This window comes from Elephantulus edwardii, unplaced genomic scaffold (assembly GCF_000299155.1).
Source record: "Elephantulus edwardii isolate Elephantulus edwardi_28Jun2011 unplaced genomic scaffold, EleEdw1.0 scaffold00119, whole genome shotgun sequence".
Classification (NCBI taxonomy): Eukaryota; Metazoa; Chordata; class Mammalia; order Macroscelidea; family Macroscelididae; genus Elephantulus; species Elephantulus edwardii.
In genome coordinates this window covers 3,423,175-3,433,053 of record NW_006399869.1, presented here as the reverse complement: position 1 = coordinate 3,433,053, position 9,879 = coordinate 3,423,175, and positions in this window count along the sequence as shown.

Below are 9,879 nucleotides of genomic sequence, written 5' to 3'. Positions count from 1 at the left end.
TCACGAGGAAGGAGATTACTTATCCTTCTCCTACATAGTAGTACTATTCCATAATAGTTTTAAGGTTGTAACCTGTCAGAAGCAAATCACCACCATAGTTCTTGGCTACTGGAGGAATGCTTAATTGTTTGTGTCACCCAAGGACCTTTCTCTAATATCATTCACTCACTCATTGCCATCAAGTAGAAGCCTACTCTTAGTTGACCATTTAGTGGGTTTTCAGATGCTGTAGATCACACAGGACAATATTACCATTTTTCTCCCTCAGAGAGGCTGATGAATTCCAACTTCCAGCCTTTGGGTTCGCAATGTAACTCCTTAGCCATTAGGCAATTGTTCTTGTTATGTTCTGTTGAGTCAGAACTGCTCCACAGCTGAACTTCTGGAATATTTTCAGAAGCAGTAAATCACACAGAAGGAGATTGTCCATATCTTCTATGGAGCAGCTGGTAGATTCAAACCTCATGTCTTCAGGATTACCATGCAGCGTCTTTCTTACCTCTAGGCCCCAGAACTCTCTCATTAGGCCGCTAGAGTTCCCTTTTTTCATTACAGATATTTATAATTGAATGGTGATTCATTTATCAGATACGATATACACAGGAATCTCCAGTGGCTAATGGGTAAAGAGTTGTACTGCCAATCCACAAGCAGATGGTCCAAATCCATCCAAATCTACCATGGAAGAAGTATGGGAAATCTTGTTGTTATGTGCCATCGAGTCACTTGCGATTCATAGCGACCCTTTGTACAATAGCCCTAAACTCTGCTCTGTCCTGTGCCAATCGCACTGTCTCTGACACTCCCATCCCAATTACCCCAGTCACTGAATCAATCCACCTCATAGAGGGCCTTCCACTCCTGTGCTGTCCCTCCCCCCTACCAAGCATGATGTCCATCTCCAAGGACTGGTCCCTCCTTAAAACATGTCCAAAGTATGCTAGACGGAACCTCAGAATCCTTGCCTCCAAGAAGCCGCCTGGTTTAACCCTATCCAGGATGAATATGTTTGTTTTCCTAGCAGTCCATGGTACCCTCAGTACTCTTCTCCAGCACCACAGCTCAAAGGCATCAATTCTCCTTCTATCCTCCTTAGACATTGTCCAACTCTGATGCATAACAAGTCATAGCAAAGATCATGCCTATATCAGACACACCTTAGTCTCTAGAGAGACACAATTGCTCTTCCATATTTTGGAGAGATTCCTAACAACTCACTTTCCCATGGCAATACGTCTTTTAATTTCCTGGCTACTGGTGCCAAGAGCGCTATGAAAACCTGCTGAAGAATCAGCTATGAGTTGATTGCAACTTGATGTCACAAAACAACAACTATTCATATATAAAAATCATAGAGCTGATCATTTCAGAACTTTAAAATTTGTCTCCATCAATGGTGAAGATTTTCTAATGGCAAGGGACCACTGGTGGCATAGTTCATAAGAAGTTGTGTTGTAAAACCGATGGCCAAGCCTATCTGATGGATTATATCCCCCAGTGACTCCTAAGAATAATGGGAATTGTCTTCAATTTGATTTACAGCCTCAAAAACGCAGTAGAGAGTCAACTCTCAGTTGATTCCAACTGGAAGCAATTTATTTGGTGTTCCTATAGCACACATAATGTGCACTATATGGATTTAGGACTTTTAGTACTTGTCTAGATTAAAAGTCTGACACAATCATTTCAATTAGACAAATCAAGCATTTTTACAATGAATGGAGGTGGTTTAAACTCTTATAAAGAGTATATCCAACATGTTGTTGTTATTGTTTTTATATGCCATTGAGTCACCTGGAACTCACAATGACCTTATGTACAAGATCTCTGAACCCTGCCCTATTCTGTGTTACTTTCACTAACTCTGAAACACCTACCCTAGTAGGTGTTTCGTAACTCTAGTCATTATGTCAATCCATTTCATCCAGGGTCTTCCTCTCCTGCACTGTCTCTCCACGCTTTTGAGCATGATGTCCTTCTCCAAGGACTGGTGCCTCCTGGCCATGTGCCCAAAGTATGTGAGATGGAGCTTCAAAATTCTTGCCTCCCAGGAAAAACTTGATTTCATTCTCTACAAAACAGACCTATTTGTTCTCTTGGCAGTCAATGGTATGCTCGATACTCATTTCTAGCACCAGAACTCAAAGGCATCAATTCTTCTTCTGTCATCCTTACTCATTGTACAGCTCTCTGATGCATAGCAAGGAATTGTGAAGACAATGGCCTGAATCAGATGCAACTTGGTCTTTAGAATTATATTCTTACCTCTCAATACTCTGAAGAGATCCCTGATAGCAGATTTTCCCAGTGCAATTCATCTTTTGATTTTTTTGACTGCTGGTGCTGAGTGTTGATTGTGAAGCTGAGCAAGTTGAACTTGTTAACAATTTAAATATCTTCTCCATTTACCATGATGCTGCCAATTGGTCCCATAGTGAGGACCTTTATCTTCTTGATGTTGAATTTCAATGCATATTGTAGATTACAGCCCTTGACTTTCTGCAGCAAGTGCTTCAGGTCCTCCTCAGTTTCAGCAAGCAACGTTGCATCACCTGTGTATCACAGGTTGTTATGATTATTCCTCCAAATCTTGATGCCACATTCCTCCTTATAAAGTCCAGCCTCCCAAGTGATCTCTTCTGCATATAGATTGAAAAGCTATGGAGACAAGATACATCCCTGATGCATTCCTTCTGATGACTGCTTCCTGGTACAAGTATAGGTTTCACATGAGGGAAAATTAAATGTTATAGGATTTCCATTCTTCTCGTGGTTAGCCACAGTTTGTTGTGATCTGCATAGTCTAATGCCTTTGAATGAAACATAAATAGATATTCCTCTTGTACTCTTTGATTTTCACCAAGATCTATCTGACATTGGTGAGAATGTCTCTAGTGCCAGGGCTACTTCTAAACCTAACTTGTGTTTCTAGTAGTTCTCTGTCAATTTACTGCTCCAGTCATTTTTAGATAATCTTCAGCAGGATTTTGCTTGTGTGTGATTTTAGCTATGTTGTTGTGTTGTTATGTGCCGCCAAGTTACCTACAACTCACAGTTACCCTATGTACCTTAGCTCTGAAGCCTACTTTATCCTGAGACAATCTTATTGTCTCCAATAGACATAATCCCATTTCTCCAGTCACTGCATCAATCCATCTCATTCTGGGTCTTCTTTGCCTGCACTGTCCCTCCACCTTTCCAAGCGTGATGTCCCTCTCTAATGAATGGTCTGTCCTGGTTGTGTCCCCAAAGTATGTGGTATGGAACTTCAAAATCCTTTCTTCCAGGGAGCAGGTTGGTTTTGCCCTCTGTTCTATGATTTCCTCACTCTCTCAGATCAACCCCCCCTTTTCTTTTTAATGGGAATTAAATAAAAATGGTAAAAAATAAATGGCCAGGTAGTTGTCCTCCAGATTTCTGATAACAACCTAGTAAGCACATCCAGCATTTGTGTTTTGAAATATGTCAATTGCTATTTCATCAATTCCTGGGGTCTTGTTTTGGGCCATTTCTTTCAGAGCAGCTTGAATTTCCTCTTTCATCACCATTGCTTCTTGATCACATGTTGTTTTATTATATTCTTCTCTGTTAACCAAGTATTTTTGGTAAAGTGACTCTGAGTACTCCTTCCATCTTCTTTTAATTCTTCCTGGATCATTCTACACTCTACCCATAGCACCCTTAAATATTACAACACAAGGCTTGCATTTGTTCTTTAGTTCTTTCAGCTTAAGAAATGTTGAGGAAATTTGGCCCTTGGATTTTCCAAATCCAGCTCTTTGTACATTTCATTCCCAACCTGCCTTTTGACATCTTCTGTTCTTTGTGCTTTCTTCCCTTTGCTTTGGCTTCTTTTTTTTTTCAACTGTAACTTAGTCTTTATTTTTTTTAAATTACTATTAGTTTATTTACAAAATTAAAATACATTGTTTTTATAAATTCCTTCTTTCAGTTTCTGCTTCTTGATGTTCTAGTGATCTTTTGACATACATCTGTAATTTCTTTCTCCTGTGTCTTTTGTAATGACATTTTTCATATAATTTTATCACACAAAAAATGATTGGGGCTTTTTTTTTTTACTTTTTAAAATATCAAGTTTCACCAAAATAAAAAAAAATAAAACAATAAATAAGTTTCTAGTTGGTAGTCCATCAGAGCTTTGGCTAAATACTTAGCTAAACATTTAGCTTGACTAAACATTTCTACACCAACAATCAAACTTAATAACCTGTGCTTGCTGAGGCATTGTAATAAGTAAGGATGATTTTGAGAAGGTAGGTTTGGAGAAACTCATTAAATACAGTCAAAACAGTGAAAGATCTCTTTTCTCTTTAAACATATATTTATTGTTCTGTTGTTTGGTTTGTTAGAGAAGTATTGAGAGAGATGCCTCTGTTACAAATTGGATAGACCAAGGCTTTCCAAAATTTGGCATAGTATAATTCAACTGCAATTCGAACACTGATCTCTTTATATAAATATTTATTGTATATTTTCATTTCAGGTTAAATAATTTAAAGTGACCCATAAGAATTTTTAATGTATATGACATGTTGGAGAGGATGTGGTGAGAAAGGAACTCTTACACATTGTGGGCTTGTAAAATGATTCAGCCACTCTGGAAGGCAGTTTGGTGCTTCCTCAAAAAGCTGAACATAGAAATTCCATATGAGCCAGCTATTCCACTACTTGGAATATACCACGAGAATATAAGAACTGAGTCACAAACTGAGATTTGTACATAATGTTCACAGTAGCATTATTCACCATTGCAAGAACACGGGAAAAGCCCAGATGTCAACTAATGGATTGAGAAATTATGTTACATTCACACATGGAATACTATGCAGCATGCAGGAACAATGATTTTGTAAATTATTATCTAACTTGGGAGGGAATGGAGAGCATTAGGCTGCGTGAAAAACTCAGTTCTACAAGGACAAATAGTGTATAAAACCATTATTGTAGAATGAGTATAAGGATCCAAGAGGAGTGGGAGAGGCTAGAAGCAGAGCAAAGTGGACGTGCAGGGTGTTGGGGGGATTAATTATAGGGCTCTTCAATTTTATGGGTGGAGAGGGTGAGGGAAATGGAAAGAATTTGTTTGAAATTGTTTTCAAATTTTGTAAATAAACTAGTAGAAAATAAAAAAGAAACAGAAAAAAAATTAAATGTATATGAGAAAAGTGCATCCAGAATAGTCCTTTTAGAAGCAAGGATGGTAAAACTTATCTCATATACTTTGGGCATGTGTCAGGAAGGGACAATCATGGAGAGGGACATCATTCTTAGAAAAGTAAAGTAAGCAATAAGTGGAAGGTCCTTAATGAGATGAATTTGCACAGTGCAAAAGTGGGCATTTAAGCACGACAGAGGTTGTGAAGGTGGAATGGGGTGGGGCAGGGTTCCAATCTGTTCGTTGTATGTGGGATTGTTAGGAGTTAGAGTCAAATCGATAGCACCTACCAACAGTTATAATATACATATAATGTGAATATTACAGATAGATGTTGTGGTGTTGATACTGTTAGATACCATGGAGTGGACTACAACTCACAGAAAGTCTAAGAACAACAGCTTTGAACTTTACCTTACTCTCTGCCATCCTTAAGCATCTCTGATATGCTCGAGCTTGCTGTTACAGACATTGCTTCAATCCATCTTGTTTAATGTCTTCCTCTCTTTCTCTAATCCTCCATCTTTTCCAAATGAATGTCTTTTCCTAGGACTAGCCTTTTCTGACAATATGACTAAGATATGTGAGATGAAGTCTTCGATCTTTGCCTCTAAGAAGCAATCTGATTTCTCTTCCTCCAAGACAGATCTATGTGTTCTTTTGACGTTCTATGGTGTATTCAATATTCTTCTCTAACACCACAACTCAAAGACATCAATTCTTCTTCTCTTATATTTATTTACAGTCTAATTTTCAGATACATAGAAAATAATTTAAAATATTACGGTTTGGATTCAGTAAACCTTAGTCTTTAAAGTGATATCCTTGCTTTTTAGCACATGGAGAAGTCCTTAATAAGAATTTTCCAGATGGAACACATTTGATTTCTTGACTGCTTTTATCACAGGTGTTAGCTGTAGAACCAAGTGAAATGAAACAATTGAAAACTTCAATATATGGTGGTGGTGTTACATTGTTATGTGCCATTGAGGTTCCTGCGACCCATAGCGACCTATGTGCAGCAGCTCTGAACCCTGTCCCATATTGAGCCAGTCTTACTAATTCTGACACACCAACCTCCATTGCCCCACCCCGCATATTCCCAGTCACTGTATCAATCCATCTCATCCGGGGTCTTCCTCTCGTGCTGTTCCTCCTCTCTTCTAAGCATGATGTCCTTCTCCAAGGACGGGTTTCTCCTGGCTACACGCCCAAAGTCTGTGAGACAAATCTTTAAAGTTCTAGCCTCCAAGAACCTTGGTTTCACTCTCTTCAAGACAGACCTATTTGCTTTCTTAGCAGTCCATGATATGTTCAAGGATTTTCTCCAGCACCACAATTCAAAGGTATTGATTCTTCTGTTCTCCTTAGTCTTTGTCCAACTTTCTGAAGCATAACAATTAATTGTGAAGACTATGACCAGATTAGGTGCACCTTAGTCTCTAACCTGATATCGTTGCTTTTCAGTACTCTGGAGAGATCCTTAAGAGCAGATTTTCTCAGAGCAATGTGTCTTTTGACCTCCTGACTGCTGGTGCCAAGAGTGTTGATTGTGGAGTTGAGGAAGCTGTAATTATTAACAACCTCAATTTCTTCTCCATCTATCATGGTGCTGTCAATTGGCCCAGTGGTGAGAATCTTTGTTTTTTGATGTTAAGCCTCAATGTATATTGAAAACTATAGTCCTTTACCTTCTGCAGCAAGTGCTTCAGGTCTTCTTCAGTTTCAGCAAGCAAAGTTGTGTCATCTGCATAACATAGGCTGTTGATGAGTCTTCCTCCAATCCTGATGCCACATTTGTCCTCATAAAGCCCTGTTTCCTGAATGATCTGTTCTATGTATAGATTGAAACGGCATGGAGACAGGATGCATCTCTGATGCACTGCTTTCCTGACTATGAACCATGCAGTGTTTCCCTGCTCTGTTCTGATATAACAAAAATATGCTTTATGAGTGGTTACTTACTTTTTCATTAATTCCAGTGACTACCAGTGGCTAGTTTCTCAGATTTTATAGTTATTTTAGGGCCCAGTGTAATGGACAATAAAATTTTAAATATAACACAATGTAACAAAAACTAATATAACTGTAGTATAAGTTGTTGTTGTTGTTATGAGCTGTTAAGTTGGAACTGATCCATAGGTGACTTTCCAGTAGGTTTTCAAAGGCAATTAATCACATGGGAGGGGACTGGCCGTCCTTCTCCCTCAGAGCAGGATTCAAACCATGTGTCTTTAGGATTGCAATGCAGCTTCTTTCTACTAGACCACTAGAGCTCTCTGCATATAGGTTAAGTGAGACGAAATATTTTCCTCTTGGGTTTTTCCTCAATTATCTGTTTTTGTTATTTTTTATTATTATTAATTTTAATAGACATTTACAGAGGTTTTGGATTTCCATTCATTCATTGCCACACTTTTCTCCCTGCCCACTCTTCCCCACCAGCTCGCTCCCCCATCTGAAGAGAAAAAGAAAAAAAAAATTATTCCTTCATTAGTATACAATTCCCACATCCCCCCCGCCCCCATTCTCTTTTATATCATCATGTTTCTTCCTATCTATTTGGCTCACATTTTATAAAGTTTCTTTAGTAATTCTAATCTTTTTCCAAACTAGATAAACCTACACATTCTTCTCCTGTCTCACTTTTTAAAATTTTATTTTGAGTGAAGAAGAGAGAAGGTGTTCAGTTTATAACAGCTTTCACATTTATATTACACTTTCAAAAGCATTCACATACAGATTTTGAAGAATTTGTTTAATTATTTTGAAGAATTCAAGCTTTTAAAGAGGAATTCAAAATGTGAATTTTTTGAAACTCCCTCCTTGCTACTAGTCTAGTTGTAAAAATTCAGTTACACTCTTTCCTTTCTAATTCAGGCTATTAATAAATTTAAATTTAATTAACATTCATGGTTACAATGTACAACATATAGAAATAATTTTTGTTAAGATTCTGCTGAAAAGTATACAAAAATTATTGGAACAGCACATCAACTGAGAACTGCCTGAAGTGCAGATTGGATTTAGAAGAGGCCATAGTACTAGGGATATTATAGTTTATGTTAAAATAATCTTGGCTGAAAGAAAAGAGTACCAGATGACTGTCTGTATGTGTTTCATTGACTATGCAAAGGCATTTGACTGTGTGGATAACAACAAACTGCAGCTAATTCTGAGAAGAATGGGAATCCCAAAGTACTTGATTGTACTTTTGCAAAATCTATACTTGGACCAGGAATCAATCATCAGAAAAGAGCAAGAAAACACTGCATGGTTCAAAATTGGTAAATGTGTACACCAGGGATTTGTCCTATTGCCATATCTTTTCAATCTATATGCAGAACAGAGCTCTATGAGGAGAAATGTGGCATCAGGATTGGAGGAAGACTCATCAACAATCTGAATTATGCAGATGACAAAACCCTGCTCACAGAAACTGAGGAGGACCTGTAGAACTTGTTGCAGAAGGTCTAAGAATATAGTCTTCAATATGGATCAACTGAAGGAAATAAAGATTCTCACCACTTGGCCTATTGGCAGCATTGTGACAGATGGTGAAGAGATTGACATTGTTAACAGCTTTAGTTTGCTTGGCTCTACAATAAATTCTCTTGATACCATCAGCCAATACATTAAAAGATGAATTACACTGGGAAAGTCTACTGTCAGAGACCTCTCCAAAGAACTGAAGGGCAATGATGTCAGTCTGAAGACTAAGGTGTGCCTGATCCAGGCCATAGTCTTTGCAATTACTTGCTATGTATCAGAAAGCTGGGTAATGACTAGGGATGGTAGAAGGAGAATTGATGCCTTTGAGGTGTGGTGATAGAGAATAATATTAATTTACCATGGACTGCTAGGAGAACAAACAGGTTCATCCTAGAGAGGGTGAGATTAGGCTGTTCCTTGGAGGCTATGGTTCTGAAGTTGTTCTGAAATACTTTAGACATTGTTGCAAGGAGGGACCAGACCTTGGAGAAGGACATCATGTTTGGGAGGGTGGAGGGACAGTGCAGGAGAGGAAGACCTTCTATGAAGGGGACTGATTCAGTGACTGGAGTAATGAGGATACGTGTGTCGGAGACAGTGCGATGGGCATAGGATAGAGCAGGGTTTAGGGCTGTTGTACATAGGGTCGCTATGAGTCACAGGTGACTCGATGACACATAACAACAACAACAATAACAACAATGTATTGTGTAAAAGTCACTCAAAAATTCATTATTGTTGAATCAAACTGACTCATAGCTGAGTCACAAGTGAGTTTTCTGAAACTGCTCATCTCATCTTTTCTTTGAGGATTAGCTGGTGTATTTAAACTGCCAGAAAAGCACAGCCTTTGAATTAGCAATGAAAGCCTCTACAATCGACACCATCTGAATTCCACATAATATTTGTAAGTCTTTACCAATGAAAAATTTACATTTCCACTTATAGGCAGTTATTTAAGTTTGTACCTCAATTATGTTTCTCATCATTCTATCTACACCATCCACAAAGATCCCTAACACTTAGGAGTGGTTTCCTCCTTGAATACACAGAATTATTTAAAGTGCCCCATCTCCAACAAGCCTAGGATACCTCCGTGTTTCACCTCACTTACTCATGCTACATTTCCACTTTACCAGTTCTCCAGGTTCAAGCCATTATATTCTCCATGGTGGTGTAGAGAATGACTTAATATGGCCCTTGTAGGTCTT